Raw genomic sequence first — 27,919 nt, 5'->3', positions numbered from 1 at the left:
AGCCAAGTGTGGTAATACCTTCCTGTAATCCCAGTCACTTTTGAGGTGGAGGTATGATTGTAGTTTTGGAGTCTGGGCCTTGGGCAAAACTGGAAGCTATTTATTTTAAGAAAACAATGAAAGGAAAGCACTGAGGATGGGACTTCAATGTTAGACCCTTAATTTTGTCCTCAGTACTGAAAATGAAACAAACAAACAAACAAAACCCCAAATCAGTGACCTTGTACACAAAGGGCCAGGGTGTGGAGGTCACACTTTGAGCAGTGTTGATGGCTGCCCCAGGCTGTGGCTGGCCCGTTAGCCCAGCCTCCTGTCTGCAGCTCTGCCAACAAGCCATCTTTACCTCAAGTGTCCAGAAAAAGTCACTGTGCAGAAAAGATCTGTGGTGAGCTCAAGGTTACACAGCCACCAGGTAGCTGAGCAGTCCCCTCTTCAGTTCCCCTCCACCTTTCTCTCTGGGTTACTTGTAGACCCCAGTGGGGACCTGTGGCCCTCCTCCCACTGACCTCGGACGGCAGAGATCCCCAGACCCCTCCTCTGCATGAGATCTTTTACAAGGTAATGGATTGTTTTATTCTATTCAAATAGTATAATGAATTTCAGTATGGAGACTTTTTTTTTCTGCCTCTAAAGAGTAAATCAGAGTCCTGATCTGAGCACCAATGTGTTCATTGCTTTTGGAGTGTCCCTGATTCTAGGCCATCTAACAGAAGAGAGAAAAAAAATTGTAAGCTAAACACTTGTCTATGTTCACATGTGTCAATATTTGTTTTAGTTTTTATAAAAATCAATATGATATATCTGACTACAAACCAGCATCTCGCCGCATGATTTATTCTCATTTTCTTTTTAATTTATTTCTCTGACAATGAGAAATACAGTGTTCAGTAAATGTATTACATTTTTTAGTAGAATAAAAATAAATGTTTCAGAAGTGTTAAATCATATCTGTGTAATAAGCACATTTATAAGTCTATTTGAGTGTGTAAGTGAAGGTTGTTTTGTCTTTAGGCTTCTGTATTTTGACAAAACATTTTCCAAAGTTGTTTGAGTTAGGACTAATATCTTTCTTCCTTTTAATATACTGCTTATAGTAGATGAACTTATGATAATTTACAATAAAACCTGAGTTTCATGTGTTGGTCTTTCTTTTCTTCTTTTTTTTGTGTTCTTTCAAAAAATTATTTTATTGGGACCTAGATGAGGATAGTAAAGCCTTTTCATACAGGCCAACATATCATCCAAAATGCTAAGTGTTCTTTGTAATTTGTATGTTTAGCTTCTTTCTTTATTTCCATTTTCATTTTCTGTTATATTAGCAAGGATTTCCAGTAAGATAGCATTTTGGAGAGAAAATCTCTGTCATGTTAACAACCCTAAAAAAGAACACAATCTGCAGCGGCTGGGGATATGGCCTAGTGGCAAGAGTGCCTGCCTCATATACATGAGGCCCTGGGTTCGATTCCCCAGCACCACATATACAGAAAATGGCCAGAAGTGGCACTGTGGCTCAAGTGGCAGAGTGCTAGCCTTGAGCGAAAAGAAGCCAGGGACAGTGCTCAGGCTCAGAGTCCAAGCCCCAGGACTGGCCAAAAAAACAAAACAAAGCAAAGAATGCAACCTGCAAATGTTATCATTAAATATTATTTTAGGTACAATTGGTCTTTGATAGTATTGTCATATTTATATATGACTTCAAATCTATTTTTACCTCAGCATGTATTATAGGATAGTAGATGTTAAATGATCATCTTTTTTAAAACTGAGACTATAGTCTGATAGTTTTCTGATCTTCGCTGATGGTATTTATATGATATTAAAACAAAATTACTGGAAGACTTTGGACATCTCCCATTAAAGGTGGAGTTTGTTTCCCTAAAACTCGAATCATTTCTAACTTTGCTATATGTTTGCTAGATAGAAATAAAAAAATCAGAGTCTCAGACCATATTCTTGATGCTCATGGAAATTCTTCACTTTGCTCTGTGCCTGAGTCCAGACTTGTCTGCTATATAAGAAAGGGATTGTCTACAAATAGATGAAGGCAAATGTCTGAGTTAATTTATCCCAAACCAGCATGAATCTGTCGACATAGACTGAATTTCCACTCCACAAAATTGACCAAAAGGACTGAAAAGAGACACAACAGACAAAGCCTGTCTATCCCTCTTCAACTCTCAATATAGAGAAATAGAAATGCTTCCCTATTTCTCTTAGATCTTTCTCTTACCTTCTGGTTTTGGCTCTTACCTCTTGCATACTGAAGGAAGATTTTATAATATTGAAAATTCTGCTAAGATTTCTCTGCAGAGTCCACTTTGAAGACATTTGCTTCATTGTAAATGAACTGTCAATAACATTTAAAATTCAGACGTGAGAAATGGACCATTTGTTTGAGTTTGATGCTTTTATCATGATGGAGAAGGCCGGACATATGTGAATTAATGACCCAGGAAATTCTGACTCAGTACCACGTAATTATCAATCATGTTAACATGTACTAACCATAGAGATTCAGCTCATTCTTTTCCAGTTATATCCATCATTAATTCATGACTCCACAGGCTGCGCATTCCAGTCTTGTTTTTAACTTACCCTACTGCAGATATCTATTACCATAAATTCTTAAATAGTCTTGTAAAATCCAAAGTGATTAGTAGTTATCTGAACATTTGCTATCACTACTATTTCTTCAGTTTGAGAAATCAATACTACATACTTGGAATCTTTTGATCACTGCCTTCGTACGACTTGTTTAAACTCTCAAATAGAACATATTGTGTGTTATCCATATAGGGGTTAGAGAAAAGAGGTAAAGGTGTTCGATCTCAGAACTTGATCAAAAAATTGTATTTTAGAAAATATACCGATCCTATTTATGTGACAGAAATCATGTTTCCTTCAAAAGTCCTACAGCAGTTTCTGTGTCAAATACACACTGTTTATCGTATGAAGCCATACAGTGCCTGGCATCTGAAAAACCTCCAACTTCATTATTTGTGACATTCTATTACACTAAATCCTCAAAAGCACATTCACGCCCTACACATACAGAGACTGACACGTAGAGATCCATTTCACTTTTTTTTTTTGCCAAGGCTTCTATGATAGTCTATTCATATTTTCCAGATAGAATTTCGCACTGTCCTCTTTGACTTTCCCAGGCTTACAATAAACTAACCTTTCTTCTTGTGATACCTAGCTCCATAAACTCATCATATGTGGCACTGCAACTGTCCATTCATGGATTAGATTCTGTCAAGAACAGCAGCCAAATCAAATTACTCCTCATTCAGAGAACAACATGGAACTAAGGAACAAAGCCATACTTCCCTTGCTTTGTCCCTTTTCCTGTCATCTACCTGTCTTGACACCTAATAAAAATACTTGGTAAGTGTGTTCATTTATGTTTTATATAAAACTAATAAAACAGAAAATATAACTCCTGTTTCATGCATTACACAAACTCTTAGAATAAACAGTAAACGTGGAAACAAAAATACAATATTTAAAATATAGCAACAAAACTTTAAGAGAAAGTGTATATCAAGAGCTATTTTTTTTCCCAGTCCTGTGGATTGAACTCAGGGCCCGAGCTTCTTTTTGTCAAGGCTAGCACTCTAGCACTTGAGCCACAGCACAATTTCCAGCTTTTTCTGTTTATATGGTACTGAGGAATTGAACCCAGGGCTTTACGCATGCTAGGCAAGAACTGTACTACTAAGCCACAGTCCCAGCCCCAAGAGCTCTTCTAGTTTTAGGAGAACAATATGACATAGCAAAAAAAAAAAAATTCCTAATAACATTTGCATATTAACTAAAACTGTATTTAAGTGGAGTAAGGGCAAAATCAAAATGAAGATCCAATATTACTTTAGATAATAACTATAAGGTCCACCCCCCCAGGAGGGCTCCATGCAGATTCTCCCCACCTGTTAAGTTATAGGTACGAGTTACATTGGTAATACAGATACTGGGTGCAGAAGATGTTAGGTTCTCCAGAAAGGAAACCTTCCACATTGTTCAGGTAGAAAGGAGTTTACTGGGGGAGAGCAAACTGCCAGCCCACACAAGATGGAGGTGCAAGGAGACAGAGGGAAAGGCAGAAGAGAAAAAGAGAGAAAAGAAAAGAGAGAGTAAGAGAGAAAAGGAAAGAGAGAAAGTGAAAGAGAGCAGGGGCTCCTTTTGAGCTGGACTTTATAGGGAAGGTATGGCCAGGACGTATGGACTTATAGCCAGGTGGATTGGATGCAACCTCAGAGAAGGGAGAGGTGCCTCCAGGTGTGCCAGTTAACTTGGTAATGCAGGTACTGGGCACACACTTAAACAGGTGAGGGACATCTGCATGGAGCCCTTCTGGGGGTAGAGCTTACAATAACCATCTCTGGGGAAAAATATATTACTGTAAATAGTGTTCACTTAAAATTAATACATGGTAAACACATGTTAGCTCATCCTATATCAAGTGCTATGAATGAGTTAAATGTTAGCAGTTCTTTCCCTCTCATATGAATTATGGTCAAAGACTGAGCAGACTGCTCTTTTCAGTAGCAGAGAATTAATAGTAAGCTCAAGGAGCAGAATTCTAGTAGTAGAACATGTCTGTACCAACAATGAGGCCTTATTTACAAATCTCAGTACCATAAAAAATAAAGGAAAAGTATAATATGTCCAAAACACGGACACGGAAAGAATATTGGACAACAGGCTATGCTGAGGAAGGTGGGAAAAGAAAGAGAGTAGAGGAAAACAGAGTCTAGAATTGTACAGTCAGACAAAATATTTTCTTTTTTAGAAAATAAGACAATATAAATATTTTCTCAACAAGTCTAAGCTTATAGTATGAGCCTCTGGATTTGAATTGGTAAAGTAAGTCATTCACATGAAAGAAAAAAGTGGAGAGGGTAGTAGGGAGGGCTAACTTGGAGATAATGAGGAATGGAGTAACAATGATTAAAAACAAATGTACTCATTATTTTACTTATGTAACTGTAATCCCTTCTTCATCACCTTTTCAATAAAAATATTAATAAAATAAAGAAAAAATGAAAATGAAAACTGAAAGTGTAGACCCATGTTCCAGAGGGTGAAAACAATACCAAAATGGCAAGTGCATATATGAATGTTTACAGAAGAAACAAAAGCAGCTACATGGCTCTTACATATGCTTAAGAGAAAAAAATCCCCTTTCTCATTTCTTCTAAGATCACAATGACTTCACAGGAGTAAATTCATTCCATAAAACTTGACTCTAATGATCTACAAATGTACAATGACAAACCTGATTGTAATCTAGGAATATATGACCATTTTGACCACTACCTACAATATTTCTCTATTAAGCACAATTGGATTTGCTTTTCTAACTATCTCTCCATTTATGTTATTGTTACTTTTCAAATAGTGGAGAAATATATTTTCCTTTTTGTTTTTTAACAATTTCACTATACTTACATTCTGTATATATAGCTTGGTCTTTTAACATAAATATATGTGTGAAGCCATCATCCCAATCAATGAATATATCCAGGAATAGAAGAGCCACTGATAGATTAAATGGAAGGGGGAGATATTCAAGCATGTAAAACAACTTCAGTAAGTTTGTGTAAAATCTTTAGAAAGATGTCAAAGATGACAATGACAGAATGAAAGCTACTTAATAATGATTATCAGCTGCAAAATGTGAGAGGTTCATTTAAATGTCCATTCAATAATAAAACAGTGAAGTTGACAGACAATTGGCTGTAGATGTTTGAAGTTTAAAATTGAGACATGGAAGACACATCTAAAATTGATGTTTTAAATATAAAACTATATGGTGATAAGAGTACTTATAGTAACTACTAGCACGGAGGTATTTATTGGTGGTCAGAGTAAATGATTTAAGCTCATTTTAGTCATTTCTCTTTGAAGGCTCATTGAAACAGTACAGCAATATTGGCTTCTAAGTTAGAGAAGACTAAAATGAGTTTTGATGGAGTTTAAAACAAATAAACAACTCATGACATACCACTTCGATATTAACGACAGAAGCTTTACCACATAGAAATGTCTGTTACTGAAAAGCAAACATTTTCTTCTATGCTTGATGAAAACAAATAGGTAGACGTATATGTGAATGAATGAGATGGACAAAGTTATTTATACAAGTCTAATTGTTAGTAAAAAGTGTGAAATACTCCATGAAGACAGAAAAATGAGAATTTAATTCCCCACCACCCCCCGCTTTATTGTCAAAGTGAAATACAGAGGGGTTACAGTTTCATATGTAAGGCAAGTACATTTCTTTCTTTTTTTTTTTTTACATTTCTTTTTTAGGGGGAGAATTTCATTCTTTTAAAGGAGATTTGGAAAATGAACATAAAAGAGCGAAAATGAGCACTGTGAATCATAGTCTTCTGTTGGCTATAAAGAGAAGAGAAAAGCAGGAGAGAATGACAAGGCATCAAGAGTAATGACTTCAGTCTTTAAATGGCCTGTCAAGATCAGACAGAGATAAAGAGTGAGATTTGGCTGGGCCAGAGGGGCATAGGCAGTAGAAAATGAATTTAAGGAGATCTTGGGCTCCTGGTGTGATGTGTTACTATGCTTAACTTGGATCTATGGTGATCCACAGATGGCGATTGCAAGGAAAGGTTGTGAAACAGAGATAAATTGTTATACTTAGAGAATAGGACCCAACAAACTCTGTGACTTAACAACGCCTTAAGTGTCAGGATTGCTTACACCTCTCAGCCATGACTGTAAATTAATACAATTAAGAGAACCTAGGACATTCATATGTATTATTTTATTCAATCTTACCACAATCATAATGTAATAAGTTTAAGAGGAAAATGTGCAGTTTTCTTCATCTACTTAACTAGTAAAATAGTATGTTTTATTTGGTCTAATTTTGAAAGCCTGGCACTGGTGGCTCATGCCTGTATCCTAACTACTCAGGAAGCTGGGATCTGATGACTGCAGTTTGAATCCAGCCTGGGCAGGAAAGTCCATTAAACCCTTAGATCCAATTAGCCACCAGAAACATGAAGTAAAGCTGTGACTCTAAGTGGTAAAGCATTGGCCTTAATCAAAACAGCTGAGGGAAAGCACACAGGCCCTGAGTTCAAGCACCACAACCAAACCAAATCAAATCAAATATTTAATATTTACATAAATTGTAATTTTCTCGGTATTTTCTACAATGAATAGTTTATTATTATTTCATTTTCCATTTTTAAAATAAAAGGACTGCAAACTGAAATCTATGGAACTATAAGTAAATGCTGTACATTGAGATAATTTAAAATATTCTTCTAGTCTTCTACTCTGGCCTTAACAAATCAGAACTTCAGCCTCTTAAACTGTGATTAAAATATCATGATAATTACCTACCTTGGCAAACAATCTATACATATTGCTCATAAGTTACCTTTAGCATGATGTTAGTGAAAAATAGAAAAAAAAACATTGAAGTAAGTTAAAATAAATATATGTCTAGCTGAGTATTATGCAATGTGCTATATATATCTATATATGGCATTTAATATTTACAGAATTAGGAAAATTTTCTTTGAGTTCTTACAATGTAGCTTCTTGTATGTGTTCTGTATTTTTAATTTTTTTGCTGATTGTGTGGCATAAGCTCAGGGCCTGGAAATTGTTTCTGATTTTTGTTGTTGTTGTTGTTCAAGGGTAGTGCTCTACCACTTGAGGCACAGCTCCTTTCAGCTTTGGGTGGTGGGAGGGGTTAATTGGAGATAGTCAGCGATGTCTATTCTAGCTACTGAGGAGGCTGAGTTCTGAGGATTACAGTTTGAAGCAACTTGGTGCAGGATAGGCCATGAGATTTTTAAAAATTTAATTACTTGATTATTTATACTTGAAATTTTATTATCTTTAAGTAGCGGTACAACAAAGTTGCCACTCAACAAAGCAGTTTATAAATACAGTACATCCTTGATCACTGTCATTCATTTCGTCATTCTCTCCCAGTTAACCACCAAAAAGCCATGGCTCAAGGGCTAGAGCTATAGCCTGGAACTAAAAATAAACTATAGCAACAACACAACATTCCAGAAAAGTGCTCAGGCTTTGAGTTCAAGCCTCAGGACAGGCACACACACACACACACACACACACACACGCACGTGCGCGCGCATGCACACACACGATTAATATATATAAATTGTACAAAGTAGCAAACGTAAACGTTGTGCTCATATTACATGATCATGTTTGTAGACAAGCTCAAAAAAGTATTCCATTCTCCTCTATACTTATAATGAAACATAATGCCTTCCTATTTTGTTAGAATAATTAATAAAATAAGAATATAAAATAGAATTTAACTATTTGCCTTTTATTCATGTTTTATTCGCATAAGGTATGATCTGCATGACAGAAGATAAAGGGAAAAAAGCATCCAGCAGCTCTCTCTCTCACTTGTTGGTCAAACAGAGTTCTTGCTCATCTTCCTCTTGTGGAAAAGTGTAAATATTCTGAAATGTTATTGTTCTGCTTGTGTTTCTTATGGGGAATAGTACATGTTCACATAATGTCTTTATATGGTTTTATTTATATGTGACATACAAAAAGTGAGTTTACATTAAACATATATCTACATGATTTTACTCACTAAACTTGCATTTTTCCTATTCTTCATTGTCATTCAGTAGTAACACTGTGTCTTTTCCTCTGATTGAAATTTCCTGAACAGTCATTCTTCCAGATTTACTGGAGTTATGGAATATTCTAAATTTCACCAGGGTCACTGCTTGTTACATGCCATGTTTCAGAATGCTCCCGCACTTTTAAAAATGAAAACAAAAAGGGCTTGGCTATTAAGAAATACACACACACACACACACACACACACAACACCAACAATCACACGGTGATTAATATGCCTGCTAAAGTGATTAGTCGAATGTAATGGATGAAAGTAAGACCTTTGCATATCTGTCAAATGTGGGCATAATGGGTACATTCAGCAGAAGTTGAGGTAAGCATTTTAATCATCTTCACCATTTCCTTTTGCATAGCTAAGGGGCTGTTTCTCTATGTCCTTACCAATTTTCCTGTATGGTTGGTGGTGAAGAAAGCAATAATTCTGTCTTATCAGACCACAAGATGATGAAACCAATTTTGACGGGAATACTTAATCCTCTGCCTTCTAAGATAGGCATTAGAGAAGAAAAAGGCTGGGTAGAAAAAGGAGGGCAAAGTATATAGAGATCAATATAAATATCATTCAGTAGAAGAAAAAGAATATTTTATTCTTCTTTCTCTTTTTCATATTATTTAGATTTTTTTTTAAATCATAGGCCATCACATCCTAAACGTTTTTTGAAAAAACAATCTTTGTTTTTCTGTTATCACCAGATATGTTCAGTCTCAAAGTTTGAGGCCACTAGAGGGCACTGTGGCATTGTACTTTGGTAAAGTGACCTTGTGAGACTTAACTGGGGAGAATAACGTAGTTTTCCAGAACCCAGGATGAGCACACACAGGTACTCTAGGGTATTGTCGGTACATGTGGATGGGCAGAGCTGTTTGGACAGTTAAATCAGTTAGAGCCCCACTGAGGCAGCTCCCGGAGTAGAGATTGCTTTCCATTGCCAGCCATCACCATGGGCCTCAGACACTTCCTTTACTGGCTCCAGTGTGATATTATGATTTTCCAATTGCAATGATAATGGATCATTTTTTGGCATTTCCCTTCCATTAGAATCTATGCCAGAGTGATGGATTAATTTAGGGGTATTTTCTGTCCTTGCTATAATTATTGGGAAAGGAAGGCAAGTAGCTGCAGAACTGGTAGAGAATGGGATCCCATGCTAAGATGTAGAAAGAGAGCGAGAGAGCAAGAGAGAGAGAGACAGAGAGACACAGAGACAGTCAGTCTGAGACCATAGGATTGAGTAGGGGGAGAGGGAGAGAGACAGAAAGAAGGAGGGAAAGAGAGACACACACACAAACAGAGACAGGGGATTGGGGTAGGAGGCAGTACTAGCCATAGAGAGTGTGTTCATAAGACTTAGTAGAGCAAAGGTAAAAGTCTCAACATGCTAGCTGGGATTGCAATTAGTCGGCAGGTTAGGATTAGGGTTCGGGTTAGGGAATGCAGTACTAATACTAAAAAAATGTTTAAATGTATGCTTATAAAGCTGGATCCTCTCAAGCTGTAGCTTTCTTCTTTTATTAAAAAAATCAACTGACCAAACAAATCGTAGAGCCTTATTATTTTCATGTTTTTTATATGTATAAAGTTTGCATTAAAAGAAATATCGAAGACCTTAACTTTAACCTCCTATTTCTCAAATACCATGTACTAGAAAGTAAATTTCATTGTGTTAAATACCTATGGGGCACCTGTACCATACTTGGTTGGCACTGGGAGTACAAAGTAAAACTTTAAATGCTTTAATTAATTAGTGTATTTATGTGTGTGTATGTGTGTGTGTGTGTGTGTGTGCACCTGTGCAGACACATGTGTGCATTTGCATGCTAGTCCTGGGACTTGAACTTTCCCTGGAATTTTGCTTAATGCCAGTGCTCTGCCACTTCAGTCATGCACTTCTGGCTTTTTCGTAGTTGATTAGAAATGAGTCTCCTAGACTTACCTGCTCAGGCTTTCAACTGTGATCCATAGAGCTCAGCCTCATGAGGAGCTGGGATTTACAGGCATGAGCCACCAGCTAGTGATTTAGAATTTTTTTGAATGAAATAATAGTAGGACATGAATTGGCTTCCTATGATTCACAGGTTCTGTAGAAGCTGTACAATTTGGATCCATAATCTTCATGAGTGAAGGAAACTTGAGATTCAAAAGGTAGTATCCAACCTTCACCCAGTGATTTAATCAAACAGCCTGTGACCTTGGAAGAGTCCTGTGTGCCATAGATGAAATAGCAAATGAAGTCTCACTTTTAGCATGTATGTGCCCAAATCACAAGTTACCCTATTAGGTTAAAGGAAATATGTAGCAGAATGCACAAAAGAATTAAAGGAGAAGCATCACATAGGAAGGAATGGATTGTTTAAATATTCATAAATGGCAGAGAACAGTTAATAGAATTTTACATAAATGTGGAATCATAAGAACTTTGATGAGTCTATAACACAGTTCTGCATCTCATAAAACACAGAAACATATAAAGATTTAGAACACAGTCTCTGAATGTCATTGATGAATGATGAGAAAGGAAACACAGAGAAAGAAGGTAGATCCAAAGGTTTATGTTAATATATTTGATAACTTTTTTCTGTTTCAAATAAGAGATCTCTATAAATTACGAGGAATAAGAAAGAATAAACCTGGGATTAATAGGAAGGAGTATAGGAAATGGTAGCTAATAGAAAAACCGAGCTAGTTAAATGAAAATCTGAAAGGAATTATAAATGTTATAAATAAGTCAGTCTGAGTGGGTAATCTCTGACCAAGAGGAGAAATAATGTGTGTGTGTGTGTGTGTGTGTGTGTGTGTGTGTGTGCATAATTTTTTCAAAGACCTAAAACTATTACCTAATTAACGAAATACAAACTTGGGATGTCAGTGACTCATTCTTAAAATCCTAGCTACTTGGGAAACTGAGATCTGAGGATCATGGTTGTAAGCAAGCTGCTATTTTAAGAACACCACAACTATAAAGGTAGTGTTGCTCAGATGAAAGGGAGCCTCAGAGAACTCTACTCCTTGTGCACATTGAAGCAGAAAACAAAGTATTGAACTCATGTTCATTTTCTCCAGTTACAGACATGTATACGTCGTTCAACTTAGCAAACTCTGCCAACTGGAGCCCTCAAGCTGTGCCTCTAATCAAAAGCTACTTGAAGCCTATGACAGCCATGTGTGGGTGGCCCACGAACAAGCAGGAATCTTGATGATGTCACTTTCAAGACACGAGCCAGGAATAAGTTCCATGGGGATTTGCCTTTAGTATCTCCTTTCCTTCATCTTGGCTTGTCATCATCAGACCCTGTGTCTTCGTTTTCTAGTTATTCAAGTTAGGACCAGCCGTCATTCCCTTTCTTTAGTTCCCAGCAAGACAATTGTACTCACAAAACCTTAAGTTAGCATGGACCCCAAACTAGGCAGTTTCCTATCCAAAGACCTGTTTGTGCTTCTTCCTTTCTCTGGGAGGCATCTGGGACCTTGTTCACTTCCCTTCACTCAGGATATTCACTTTGTTCTAAGCCTTTTTCCTTTACCATTTTAATGGAAAACAGGTCATCACATCAATCCCTACATCAATTTCACCTACATTTGCAATGCAATTTATTGCTTCTACAACCTATTCGTGTTCCACAGTATTTTCTACAAACCAAACTTGTGGCTCCTTTGCTATTGCTTCCCGTGGGTCATTGTCACAGAAGTAGAACCCTCTTCTATACTAGGGGTGTCCCTTTTCTTGTCAATCCCTACATTAACTGGAAGACATTACATTGTTTTGATATATGTTATTAATTTAAAAATCTCTTATGGCAAAATTTACATTATTTTCATTGTTTTACTCTTTTAAATTATTCACAATCCTGTAATATAAACTGCATTAGTGTAGTTTCTGTTTTTGATAGAGTACATACTTAAGATAAATTAAAATAGTAGAATAAATTGATTGATTTTTTGATGTATCAGCAACATTCTTGCTGCAAAACTACAATAATACAGTCTTAGAAAAAATGGAATAGTTTAAATGATTTAGAGAAAGAACGAATGTAGTAGTTTGTAATACCACCAATATTATGTGACTTTTTTTTTTTTTTTTGGTGCTGGTCCTGGGGCTTGAACTCAGGGTCTGGGCACTGTCTCTGAGCTTTGGGCTAGTACTCTATGAGCTACAGATCCATTTCTGGGTTTTATTTGATGGTTAATTTGAAGTAAGAGTCTCCCAGACTTTCCTGCCCAAGCTGACTTTGAACCTTTATCCTCAGATCACAGCCTCCAGAGTAGCTAGGAGTACAGGTGTGAGTCACAGATGCATGGCTTGGTTGACAATTTTAAATGAATACTTTCTTAGGTGTTACACCATGTAACTCTGCTATTTTAATTACATCATCATTGTAGTTGCATATTTGCCTTGTCCTTCCTTTTTTTTTTGGAATAAATGGATATTTATAGTCATTACATTGAAAATGATGGGAAATCAATGAAAACTTAAATAACAACAGGAGGTTGTGGCGAAAACAATAAGTAACAGAGAAACATAAATTAGGCAATATAATTTGTCATGGAAAAAAATGATCTGTCTTCCCCATGGTATTTCACACAGAAGGGACCAAAATATGTCTTAAGAATTCAATCCATAAAAACTTTAGATGATTAATTTCAAACTCTCAAGAAGCAAACAAGTCCTAATGTAGATTTTATAATTCACAGAGTTGATTTCCTTTTTGAAACCAACCTATCAACATTATGCCAAATGAATTATGGAATTGTATTTAGGCAGAATAACACCGTAGGCTAGAGAATAAAACAAACTTTCTTACTTGTCCCTTCTCACCATACTAGCTAGACAATGAACAGATTATGTAAAGCTCAAAATTTGTCTAAAGGATGAGAAAGTTAGCTTTGTGAGATTTGGCCCACTAGTAAACTTACAAAGCCACATAGGACAATTGCAAACCTGTGTTTTCTCACCTCAAACATGATTTGGGATGATAGATTGGGAAAGCTACATGATGCAGAATTCTATCAACTCTTTTGAACAATGTAGTGAGACTTAGGTGAGAAAGCATTCCTTCTGAGAAATGTCAGATTCTCTGATTTTTTAAAATAAAATATTGTGTTTTGCATTTCTCCCTAAAGCTTGATCCTAGGGTGACTACTGAGAATTACTGGAAATTTTAGGAGGTGAGATCTTTTCCTAGTATCTTATAACATCCATACCCTTGAAGGGCATTTTCTTTTAGTTCCTTAGTCTTTTGCATTTGCTACCCAAATGAGTAGTATGCTCTCATGTGTTTCCTTGCATTGTCCCTCACCATCCTCAGCAGAGGCCCAAAGAAAAGGTGTAATGCAATCTTGGACAAAAATTTCTTATACTATCTGTCAAAATAAACCCTCTTTCTAAGTTAGTTACCTCAAGTATTCCATAATAGCAATAGAATGCTAAAGAATAGAGGGTCCCAGCCATGGTTATACAAGCTCTTCTTTACTGATTTAAGGGGAGAGAGGGGAAAGCCTACATGATCATAGCACTGGAGATGAGATGCTTTGCTTTACCTATTATTTGGGTCTTTATGAGGGCAGATGAGATGCCATGTTGAAAATTATAGCAGAACATAAACAGATGAACATAAATCTTACTTGGTGTTTGCATCTCCATATCGCCTACATGCAATCATTTTTTCCCATTTGTGCTTCAGAGGAATGCAAATATAATTCGTTAATGCAGAGGGAAATTATCATTGTATATTCTAGGAACAAGCACAATTTTTTCTGTGGTCTAATTCTATAAAGGCATAGTTCCATTAGAAACTTTTGACCAGTCTTTCCCCTTCATAGAATTACAATTACATTGACAAGCTTACCTCCAAAAATGATATTGTTGTTGTTATTACTATTTTTTTCAAAATTTTATTATCAAACTGATGTACAGAGAGGTTACAGTTTCATACGTTAGGCATTGGATACATTTCTTGTACTGTTTGTTACTTTGTCCCTCATACCCCCCTCCCTCCTCCCCCTTTCCCTTTCCCCCCTGAAGTGTTCAGTTCATTTTCACCAAACAGTTTTGCAAGTATTACTTTTGTAGTTGTTTGTCATTTTTGCCCTGTGTCTCTCAATTTTGGTATTCCCTTTCAATTTCCTACTTCTAATACTAGTATACATGGTTTCCAATATACTCAGATAAGATCACAGAGATAGTGTAGGTACAACCACAGGAAGGTGATACAAGAACATCATCAATAATAGAAGCTGCAGATACAGATGGGGCGTTGAAAGAAGTTACAACTGTGATATAACAATTGTTTCCATAGCATGGAGTTCATTTCACTTAGGATCATCTTATGTGTTCATAAGGGTGTAGCTATTGGGCTCTTGTGATGCTCTGCTATGACTTGCCTAAACCTGTACTAATTATTCCAAATAAGGGAGACCATAGAGTCCATGTTTCTTTGGGTCTGGCTCACTTCACTTAGTATAATTTTTTCCAAGGCCTTCCATTTCCTTACAAATGGGGCAATACCATTCTTTCTGATAGAGGCATAAAATTCCATTGTGTATATATACCATATTTTCCTGATCCATTCGTCTACTGAGGGGCATCTGGGTTGGTTCCAAATTCTAGCTATGACAAGTTGCGCTGCGATGAACATTGTTGTGCTGGTGGCATTACTGTGATTTTGTTTGTGGTCTTTTGGATAGATACCCAAAAGTGGGGCTGCTGGGTCATAGGGGAGTTCTATATTTAGCCTTCTGAGGAATCTCCATACTGCTTGCCAGAGTGGCTGAACCAGTTTACATTCCCACCAACAATGAAGTAGGGTACCCTTTTGGGCACATCCCTTCCAACAATTGTTATTGTTGGTTTTCTTGATATATGACATTCTTACTGGGGTGAGATGAAATCTCAATGTTGTTTTGATTTGTATTTCTTTTATAGCCAGTGATGTAGAGAAATTTTTCATATGTCTCTTGGCCATTCTCATTTCCTCATCAGAGAAGTCTCTTTTTAAGTCTTTAGCCCACTTGATGAGGGGGCTAATGGTTCTTTGCGGTTTTGTTTTGGAAGAAGGTAATTTTTTTTAGTTCTGCATATATTTTTGAGATGAGGCCTTTGTCCGTTGAAAGGCCGGTAAAGATCTTCTTCCAGTCTGTGGGCTTTCTGTTTATCTTGCGAGCTATGTCCTTTGCTGTGCAGAAGCTCTGCAGTTTGATGCAGTCCCATTTGTCCAACCTTTCTTTGATTTGTAGCCTTTCTGGGTCATTGTTAAGGAAGTTCCGTCCTGCAAAAGGAGCCCATGTGTGTCTCCTACTCCTTCCTTTAGTGTTTTCAGGGTGCCTGTTTTGATTTTGAGGTCTTTAATCCATTTGGAATTGATTTTGGTGCAGGGTGATATATAAGGATCTAGTTTTAGTTTGTTGCTTGTGTTGAGCCAGTTTTTCCAGCACCATTTGTTAAAGGGGCTATCTTTCTTCCAATCTATTGTTTTAGCTCCTTTATCAAAGATTAAGTAGGCGTAGTTCTGTGGGTTCATTTCTCGGTCTTCAATTCTGTTCCATTGGTCTTCAGGCCTGATCCGGTGCCAATACCAAGCTGTTTTTATTACTATGGCTTTATAATACAGCTTGAAGTTGGGTTTTGCAATTCCTCCAGCACTGTTCTTTCTGCTTAGGATTGTTTTTGCTATTCTAGGTCTTTTATTGTTCCATATGAATTTCTGGATTGTTTCCTCTATTTCATCAAAAAATCGTGTTGGGATATTAATGGGTATTGCATTGAATTTGTAGATAGCCTTTGGCAATATTGCCATTTTGATTATATTAATCTCCCAATCCAGGAGCATGGGAGGTTTTTCCATTTCCTTAGTTCTGACATAATTTCATTTTTCAAGCTTTTAAAGTTCTCCTCAAAGAGGACTTTCACTTCTTTGGTTAAGGTTATTCCTAGGTATTTTATGTTTTGGGGGGCTATTGCAAAAGGAGTTGCTTTCCTTATTTCTGCCTCAGTCTTTGGGTAAATAGCATAGAGAAAGGACGTTGATTTTTGAGGGTTTATTTTATATCCTGCAACTTTGCCAAAGTTTTGGATCAGCTCTAGTAGCTTGGGGGTAGAGTCTATGGGATTCTTTAGTTATAGGATCATGTCATCTGTGAAGAAAGTTTAACTTCATCTTTTTCTATTTGGATCCCCTTTATTTTTTCTTCTTGCCTAATTGCTCTGGTTAGGAATTCTAGTAATATGTTGAAGAGCAGGGGAGAGAGTGGACATCCCTGCCTTGTTCCTGATTTTAAAGGGAATGGCTTTAATTTTTCATCATTTAGAGTTATGCATGCTGTTGGTTTGTCATAAACTGCCTTGATTACATTCAGGAATGTTCCCTGGAATCCCAGTTTTTCCAGGGCTTTTAGCATAAATGGGTGCTGCATTTTATCGAAAGCTTTTTCCGCATCCAGAGATAAAACCATGTTGTTCTTTACCTTGCTCCAGTTGATGTGGTGGATTACATTAATTGACTTGTGTATATTAAACCAACTTTGCATCCCTGGGATGAATCCAGTTTGATCATGGTGTATGATTATTTGATGACCTGTTGAAGTCAATTGGCCAGAATTTTGTTGAGAATTTTTGCCTCTATGTTCATCAGGGAAATCGGTCTATAGTCCTCTTTCTGTGATGAGTCCCTTCCTGGTTTTGGGATGAGGGTTAAATTGGCATTATAGAATGTGTCTGGAAGTGAACCTTTTCTTTCAATTTCATTGAAGAGTTTGACAAATATTGGTGTGAGTTCTGTTTTGAAGGACTTGTAGAATTCTGCAGTGAATCCGTCTGGACCTGGGCTTTTCATGGATGGGAGATCATTTATTGCCGTTCCTATTTCAATACTGGATATGGGTCTGTTTAGAAGGTTTAAATCTTCATGGTTAAGTTTGGGGATATGAATATTTTCTAGGATACCATCCATTTCTTCGAAGTTCTTGAATTTTTTGGCATAAAGGTTTGCAAAATAGTCCCTTATTATTTTCTGAATTTTGGTTATTTCTGTGGTGATGTTACATGTTTCATATCTTATCTTGTTTATTTGAGTGTGCTGCCTTCATTTTTTGGTGAGGTTTGCCAGGGGTCTGTCTATCTCGTTGATTTTTTCAAAGAACCACCTCTTTGTTATGTTGATTCTTTCGATGGTTTTTTCCGTCTCAAATTGATTTAATTCTGATTTGATTTTAATTATTTGCTTCAGTCTATTGACTTGGGGTTTGGCTTGTTGTTCCCTTTCAAGGAAATTAAGGTGCTTCCTTAAATTATTGAGTTGCTGTTTCTCCAGTTTGTTGATGTATGCACTCAGAGATATAAATTTTCCTCTGAGTACTGCCTTTGCTGTGTCCCAAAGGAGCTGGTACTTTGTGTCCTCAACCTGGTTGAATTCCATAAACATTTGAATTTCCGTTTTAATTTCTTCTATGATCCATTGATGGTTCAGCAGTGTGTTGTTTAGTCTCCATGAATTGTAGCATTTTCTGTGGTGGCTGTTTGAGTTGAGCTCAAATTTTATTCGATTGTGGTCTGAGAGAATGCAGGGAATTGTTTTGATACTTCTGAATCTGTACAGATTTTCTTTGTGCCCTAAGATGTGATCTATTTTGGAGAATGTTCCTTGTGCTGCTGAAAAGAATGTGTATTCTGTCGTTGCTGGGTGGAATATTCTGTAGATGTTGGTTAAGTCTAGTTGTTCTATGCAATTATTTAGTTCTGTGGTTTCTTTGTTCAATTTTTGGCGTGTTGATTTGTCCAGAGGTGATAGTGGAGTGTTAAAGTCCACAATTTTCAATGTGTTCGGGTCTATGAGTGTTTTTAGAGTCAGTAGTGTTTGTTTGATGAAGTTGGGTGTTCCTGCATTTGGTGTGTAGATATTTAGAATGGTTATATCTTCCTGTAGGAGATATTCCTTTACTAGTATGTAGTAACTTTCTTTGTCTCTTCTTACCTTTTTTAATTTGAAGTCAATTTTGTCTGATACTAGGATTGCAACTCCAGCCTGCTTATGGGGGCCATTTGCTTGATAGATTTGATTCCAGCCTTTCACTTTTAGAAGATGTTTACTTTTGCTGAATAGATATGTCTCTTGGAGGTAGCAGAAAGATGGATCTTGATTTTTGATCCAACTTATGAGCCTATGTCATTTGATTGGAGAATTAAGTCCGTTAATGTTGAGAGTTAGGATTGCGAGATGATCGTTTGTTCCTTTCATTATCACTATCTTTTGTAAGGCTGTGTCTTCCCATTTCTTGATCTGATGTTTACTATTTAGGGTTCATTTCTCTGTCTATATTGGGATCTTGATTATTTTCCCTGTATAGTACATCTTTGAAGATTTTCTGTAAAGCTGTTTTGGTGGAGATAAATTGTTTCAGTTTTTCCTTACTGTGGAAGACTTTTATTTGACCTTCGGCTATGAAAGAGAGTCTGGCTGGGTACAGAATTCTTGGTTGGTAGTTATTTTTATTTAGTGTTTGGTATACTTCATTCCAGGCTCTCCTTGCTTTCATGGTCTCTGCTGAGAATTCTGGGGTAATTCTGATTGCTTGTCATTTATATGTGATTGTTTTCTTCTCCCTAGGAGCTTTAAGGATTCTTTCCTTGTACTCTATTGATCCTGTTTTGATCACAATGTATCTGTGGGATGTCCTATTCTGTTCTGATCGGTTTGGGGTTCTAAATTCTTCTTTTATCTGTATAGGCCTTTCTTTCTGGATATTTAGGAAGTTCTCAGCTAATATTTTGTTAAATAGTTTGCCTATCCCATTAACCTCTTTCTTCAAGTTTTCCTCAAAACCTATTATCCTTAAATTGGGCTTCCTGATCCTGTCTTGAATCTCCTGTAGCAATCTGTTTTGTTGATTGGACTGGATTTGTATTGATTTTTGATCTTTCTCCATAGAATCTAAGGAATCTTCAGCTCCTGAAATTCGATCCTCTGCTTCAGTTAGTTGGGACTGTAGGCTAGCTACTTGATTTCGAATTTCTTTTCCTTCTGACTGGTCTTTCCTGATGATTTCCATTTCATTTCTTAGGTCTTGTATGGACTTCTTTACTTCATTAACTTCATTACTTTGGTTTTGAGTGTTGTCTCTCAAATCTTTAAGCTGGGTAGCTATCTTTTCATTTGACTCTTCAAGTTCATTTATCTTTCTATTTGTGGATGCCATGAAATTCTCCATTAATTGTTGCTTTGCCTCCTCACACTCTAGAATAATTGACTGAAGAAATTCAAACTTTTCATTTATCATGTTTATCAGTAGACTTTGTAGAGCATTTTGGGGGTTCTCTTCTATGTCTTTCATTGACTGCTCTGCTTCCTGCTTGTTTTGAGTGGGGAATAAGATTTCATTGTTTGCCATCTTTCTTGTGTTCCTTCTTCCCATATGGATTGGAAATGGCAGCCTACCAGCACGCTTTCTCTGAGATATCAGGTCGTCCGTGCTCAGCCGCCATCTGGAGGATTTCTCCCTAGTCTCCGCTGTGCGCTTTAGCTGCACGGAATGTGGGTTGCTGTGCCAGGTGTTGTGCCAGCTCCAGCACTGGCGCGGCGGTGGGATGCCGACTGGATCTCAAATCTGTGTTTTCAGATGAGCAAAGTTGATTTTTCCTTCCTGGCCAGAATCCCTGTATTGTTAGAACTTTCTCTGGTTGTCTTTCTAGGAGTAAAAGTTTCTATGGGGTGAGAAAACTGCGATGTCGGAGGGAGCTCAGCTAGTGCTCTGCAGCTCCTCCACTGTCTTCCCGGAAGTCCTATTATTATTATTATTTTGGCCAGTCCTTGTGATTAGACTCTGGGCCTGGGCAATATCTATGAGTTTCTTTTTGCTCAAGATTCATGTTCTACTACTTGAACGACAGCTCCACTTCTGGCTTTTTCTGAGCAGTTTATTGGAGATTAAGTCTCATGAACTTTCTTTTCTTGGCTAGCTTCAAAGCTAAATACTCAGATCTCAACCACTGAGTGGCTAGGATTACAGATGTGAGCCACTGACATCTGCCTTAATGCTGTCTCATTCTTAATCAGACCAAAGAAACAGAGGTCAAATGATTGAATTCTGAAATAAAAGAAAAAACATGTCTACTTCTGGGCAGGCAGGCTTGTTCTCCTGAGATGTGAAAAGACATTTGCAGACAATATTATCAAAAGTTCACAAGCAATAATTGTAGTTCTCATTTGATATTGCCTCTCATGAGTTTTACTCAAGATTAAATATAGAAAAAGCATCTAAAATGTATTTAATGTGCCATCTCCAAAGAATTATGAAATAGAGGCTTTTTTCAAGATTGTTTTCTGCCTCATTTGAAAATTTAGCACATGTAGAGATAGAGAAGATTGCAAATGATTGTATCATCTGTCATGAGAAATCCACTCCTATGCTTTTATCTACTAATCGTGTGGTAAGAACAAATCTCATCTCTCACTCAAACAACAAGACTCATATAAATGTGTACCTATTAACATAAATGTGTGTATACATGTATAAAATATCTGTAATAAGCTAAGAACCTATGGCTCATTCTTGTAATGCTAGCTACTTGAGAGGCTGAGATCTGAGGATCACATGTCGAAGACACCCAGAGCAGAAAAGTCTGAGACTATCTCCAATTAACCATCAACTAGCAAAAAGTGGATCTGTAGCTTAAGTGATAGAGCACTAACCCAGGCCCTGAGTTCAAGCCCCAGAACCAGCATTAAAAAAAAAAAAAAAAAAAACAATAAGACATATATGTGACTAACAAACATATTCTATACTACATGCATATTATTTAAAAATTTCCCCAACTATTCATTTTCTAGAGATATAATTAATTCTAGCCTTCCAAAGCTTTGTTAGTAGAGTAGGTAATCATGGTAATCTATAAGCTAACAAAAGCATAATGTTTCTGACCAAACACAAATTTATAAGAAAATTTCAGGCATATTTAAAGTATGTTATAGCTGTACAATATTTTGTAAGGTTTCATTCTTAATAATTCATTTATTGGAAGCTTATTTCCTATTACATCCTGTGCTTACCATCATCGTGGTGGAAGAAAATGGAATACTTACTACTATATTGAATGTATTAGTATGCATATATTAACTTTATTCTTCATTTTTTTTCTTAGTTTTTTTTTTTTTTTTCTTGGTGCTTGTACTTGGGTTAGAACTGAGGGTCTTGTATTCTTGTTTGGCTTTTTCACTTAAGAATGGTACTCAAACTGTTGATTTATACCTCCATTTCTATCTTTTTGTTGACTAATCTGAAATGACTCTCTCAGATTTCTCTGCTTGGACTGCCTTTGAACCAAGACCTTCAAATTCCAGCCTCCTGAATATCTAGCAGTAGTGAGTTATGATAATTAGCTCTCTCCCTTTATAGTAGCTGTAATCCTTTCATAGGAACACCTTTATGATGACTTCAAAACCTTAAATGTCCCAATACTCAGTATAGCTCCATTAGAAACTAAATTTCTCTCATGAAATTTTGGAGGCACATTCCAAAGACTGCATCATATATCTTTTTCTATGTTAGATTTACTTTCATCATTTCAAAAAATTATTTTACAGATGGACTCTAGTGACTCACACCAGTAATCCTAGATTCTTAGGAGGCTGAGATCTGATGATCTAGGTTCAAAGCCATCTCAGGCAGTAAAATCTGATAGAGTCTCATCTCAAATTAACTTTTGAAAAGCTGAAAGTGGAGCTGTGGCTCACAAGGTAGAGTGCAATTCTTGATGACAAAAACTGAGGGACAGCACCCAGATCCCAGGACTAACAATGAAAGGATAAATAGAACTCTTAGAAATAAAGTTGAAAATCAGATGAATGGCAAAGTAAGCGAGGGCCATATCACTTCAAATTCATTACAGGATCATCACTAGCCTTCCAGTTGCTTTGATCAGAGCCCCAGACACTGATATTTCCAAATGCTGACTTCAAGCTGAAGTTTTCTTTCAGACATTAGCCTCATTGTTATAAATCTACCCAGCAACCCACCCAACTTTATCAAAAAGTGACCCAGCTAGGTGTTTCTCCAAAATACTTGAACTGTGAAAAGCATATGAATTAATAAACTACCTAGTTGAATAATCCATCATGAAAATGTTTCTGGGTATTTTTAAAGACATGGTCTTCTGCTGTATTTCTGAAGGTAAAAAAAAATCAATTTCTGATTTAAGTGAAGATGTATTTTATAGGCAATAAATGGTATTTCCATTTATGTATATTTCATATATTTTGATGGTCTTATTGCACATTTTTTCTACCACTTATTTTATTTTATTTATTTATTTTTGGTGGAGCTTGAACTTCTGGCCTGGGCACTCACCCTGACCCTCTTTACGCAAGGCTAGCTCTCTACCACTGAGCCACTGTGCCACTTCTGTTTTTTGAGTGAGTAATTGGAGATAAGAGTCTCACAAAGGAGGCTGGGCAGGTAGGGGGAGGCACAAGATGATGACTTTCCTCACCAGGGTTGCTTTGAACTGCCATCCTTAGATCTCAGCCTGCTGAGTAGCTAGGATTACAGGCTTGAGTCACAGGTACCTCATTCTCTACCACTTTCAAACAATAGAATATTGACTTATAGTCTCTTTTTATTTAATAATATGGGACATATAGGAAATTTAACTGTAACAAGTTGTTTTAATGACATGTTTATTCATTGATTTGCCTATTTACTAACTTATTTATAGTATTTACTATACTTTTCTCTACAATGCTAGATGGAACAATTTTGTTTGGGATTAGTCTGTAGTTTAATAACTTTTTTTCTTTTATATTTTACTCTCTTTGGCTATAATTTTGGTCCAGTTGAAACACTATTTTCTTCTCAGACCTTTTTTTTTGATTATACTTTAGTCTAGTAAAAATACAGATATCTTTAACTGATTTGTCTATTGTTACTGCCCAATGTGGGAGAGTCAGAGAATTCTGGTCATCTCTTTCCAGCAGCACAAATTGTCATGATATGGTAGCTAAGATTCTGTGACATGTAAATATTGTCTTGTAAGAATGCGTTTCAGCAGAAATTACATGCATTGAATTTCATTTTGTGCTTTCACAATTCCTGAGAAGCCTGGTTTTTGGCTTTTGTTTGAAATAGGAGCTTCATTTTTAGATGATGGGTGCATAACAGTCAGTGGAACGGTGCATTCAAATGTACTTATGGCCATCAGGTGATGAGTAGTTCTGTGCTGAATACTACAAACGATGGCAAGCATACTCTTATAAAATGTCTGCTGGAACGATGTAATTTAGCCAAATCTTGAAGAAAAGATTGTTGGAATCTGGGTGATATTGGGAAAGATTTCAAAGCAAGAAGGGACATAAATGAAACTAAGAGAGATAGAGGAACATAGCTGGTAAAGCAAGGTGGATGTAGAGGCGTGTGTGTAGATGTCTGATAGGTAAGGGAAATGCAACAAGAACAACCAAGTTGGATATTGAATGGCTCCTGATTCAAGCAGGAGGTAGCCCAGGAGCAGACATCAATGCAGGCAATGATATAAAAACTTAGAAATGTCCACATACTTTGTCCTTAGGAGAAGATGTGTAAAATGTGCACATAGTTGCTGTTCTTGGACTGGGTTTACTTATGGCAGTGAAATAGTCATATTCCATTACTAGGAAGACCAAGTGTGATTTTGACTTCTCTTTTGGCTATCTATATTTCAGATTATAAATAGATATTTGATTTAGAATCATCTTAAAACTTTTTGGCAGTTACTGGAGTTTGAACTTGAGACCTTGCACTTGCTAAGCCATACCCTCAGTCATTTTCGCTGTAATTATTTTTCAGGTAGTCTTTGTGCTTTTGCCTTAACTGTCATTCTTCTATTTATATTTACTGCCATACCTGGAAGATTGATGTGTACTACCATTCCCAAATTCTTTTCCTATGAAAAAAAGAATCCCTCATAATGAAATTATCCAAAATTCCAAGATACCCAAGAAGGGTATGTGGCTGAAAACCAATGAATCCACTCTTCCTGTCAATGCTTAGCCAGGAATATTTTTCTACAAATCAAATACAATATGTCTTCTGCTTAATTCTCACTACCTTTAAGCCAGCACCTTCTTATGACTTAAAAGTATTACACTGAATCCTTCCTTATCTTTTCAGCTATACTCTCATAGTCTTCCTCTTATGCTTTCTAACTTTTAGTCGTCTAAAAATTTCCCTTCTCTTTTTACTTTGAATTTTCAGTCCAGGCTCATCTTAGCCACTTCAAGGTGATTTTTCTTCACAAAGCATTTTGTGGGCCATATATACTAACAAATTTGTAAGGATTTTTTTTATATAAGATGTATGAAATAATTTACTATTTTAATGAGATTTACAGAACAAGCAAACAGTGGGAAATTTGCTCTGATGTTTCTTACCATGAACTCCATCAGGTTTGACTAAAGAAAAGATTAATTTTATAGTTGCACCCCAGTTCCTTAAGCACAAAATATTTAATGAGAAACTATGGAATGAATAGTTGAGAAAATTAATAAAACACATTTTGAGGATATTTAAGTTCATGTCTAAGGCAATCTTTTCAACAAGAATGGAAGATACAAAGAAAAACAAAGGGCCTTTATAGGTGTTTCAGAAGATAAAGCTTTCTTCCCTAATTGTTCCTACAAAATGTTATTTTTTACTAAATTTCTGATTAAAAGAATAGGAACTTAACTATGAAGGAACTTTCAATGGCTGACTATGTCCCAGGTGATAATGACATTTGTTTTCAAATTATCATGGAATTGTTAATATTCAAATGATCACAACATTTTGTGAAATCATCAATGAATATTACCAAAGCTGTTCAGGGCTCACAAAGTAGAAGTAATTGTGAATTTAAGAAAGCCAATCACAAATACTATTTTCCTCAATTTTATTACGATTTTCCCACCAAGTTTCACAAATAACACCTTGCTACTTTTTTTTTCCAAATTTTTTTTTATCAAACTGATGTACAGAGAGGTGACAGTTTCATACGTTAGGCATTGGATACATTTCTTGTATTGTTTGTTACCTTGTCCCTCATACCCCCCTCCCCCCTCCCCCTTACCCTTTCCCCCCCTGAGGTGTTCAGTTCACTTACACCAAACAGTTTTGCAAGTATTGCTTTTGTAGTTGTTTCTCTTTTTTTACCCTGTGTCTCTCAATTTTGGTATGCCCTTTCAATTTCCTAATTCCTATACCAGTATACATGGTTTCCAATATATTCAGATAAGATTACAGAAATAGTGTAGGTACAACCACAGGAAGGTGATACAAGAACATCATCAATAATAGAAGCTACAGATACACATGGGATGTTGAAAGTAGTTACAACTGTGATATAACAATTGTCTCCATAACATGGAGTTCATTTCGATGAGGATCATCATATGTGTTCATAAGGGTACAGCTATTGGGCCTTGTGGTGCTCTGCTATGACTTGCCTAAACCTGTACTAATTATTCCCAGTAAGGGAGACCATAGAGTCCATGTTTCTTTGGGTCTGGCTCACTTCACTTAATATAATTTTTTCCAAGTCTTTCCATTTCCTTACAAATGGGACAATGTCATTCTTTCTGATAGAGGCATAAAATTCCATTGTGTATATGTACAACGTTTTCCTGATCCGTCTACTGAGGGGCATCTGGGTTGGTTCCAGATTCTAGCTATGACAAATTGAGCTGCGATGAACATTGTTGTGATGGTGGCATTACTGTTATATTTTTTTTTGTGTGTGTGTGGTCTTTTGGATAAATACCCAAAAGTGGGGCTGCTGGGTCATAGGGAAACTCTATATTTAGCCTTCTGAGGAATCGCCATACTGCTTGCCAGAGTGGCTGAACCAGTTTACATTCCCACTGACAATGAAGTAGGGTTCCCTTTTGGCCACATCCCCTCCAACAATTGTTATTGTTAGTTTTCTTGATATATGACATTCTTACTGCGGTGAGATGGAATCTCAATGTTGTTTTGATTTGCATTTCGTTAATGGCCAGTGATGTAGAGCATTTTTTCATATGACTCTTGGCCATTCTCAATTTCTCATCAGAGACGTCTCTTTGTAAGTCTTTCGGCCACTTGATGAGGGGGCTATTGGTTCATTGTGGTTTTGTTTTGGAAGAAGGTAATTTTATTTGTTCTGCATATATTTTAGATATGAGGCCTTTGTACGCTGAATGGCCAGTAAAGATCTTCTCCCAGTCTATGGGCTTTCTGTTTATCTTGCGAGCTATGTCCTTTGCAGTGCAGAAGCTCTGCAGTTTGATGCAGTCCCATTTGTCCAACCTTTCTTTGATTTGTAGCCTTTCGCTGTCTTTGTTAAGGAAGTTCTGTCCTGTGCCAAGGAGCCCAAGTGTTTCTCCTACTCCTTCCTTTAGTGTTTTCAGGGTGTCTGTTTTGATTTCAAGGTCTTTAATCCATTTGGAATTGATTTTGGTGCAGGGCGATATATAAGGATCTAGTTTTAGTTTGTTGCATGTGTTGAGCCATTTTTTTTTCAAATTTTTATTATCAAACTGATGTACAGAGAGGTTACAGTTTCATACGTTAGGCATTGGATACATTTCTTGTACTGTTTGTTACCTTGTCCCTCATGCCCCCCTCCCTCCCCCCCTTTCCCTCCCCGCCCCCCCCAGGTGTTCAGTTCAGTTACACCAAACAGTTTTGCAAGTATTGCTTTTGTAGTTATTTCTCTTTTTTTTTTTTTACCCTGTGTCTCTCAAATTTGGTATTCCCTTTGAATTTCCTACTTCCAATACCAGTAAACACAGTTTCCAATACACTCAGATAAGATTACAGAGATAGTGTAGGTACAACCATAGGAAGGTGATACAAGAACATCCTCAATAATAGAAACTACACATACACATAGGACGTTGAAAGTAGTTACAACTGTGATATAACAATTGTTTCCATAACATGGAGTTCATTTCACTTAGGATCATCTTATGTGTTCATAAGGGTATAGCTATTGGGCCTTGTGATGCTCTGCTATGGCTTGCCTAAACCTGTACTAATTATTCCCAATAAGGGAGGCCATAGAGTCCATGTTTCTTTGGGTCTGGCTCACTTCACTTAGTATAACTTTTTCCAAGTCCTTCCATTTCCTTACAAATGGAACAATGTCATTCTTTCTGATAGAGGCATAAAATTCCATTGTGTATATGTACCACATTTTCCTGTTCCATTCGTCTACTGAGGGGCATCTGGGTTGGTTCCAGATTCTCGCTATGACAAATTGTGCTGCGATGA

This window comes from Perognathus longimembris, chromosome 10, assembly GCF_023159225.1.
Source record: "Perognathus longimembris pacificus isolate PPM17 chromosome 10, ASM2315922v1, whole genome shotgun sequence".
Classification (NCBI taxonomy): domain Eukaryota; kingdom Metazoa; phylum Chordata; class Mammalia; order Rodentia; family Heteromyidae; genus Perognathus; species Perognathus longimembris.
The sequence above is the reverse complement of the archived record's forward strand: the minus strand, read 5'-3'. Positions refer to the sequence as shown.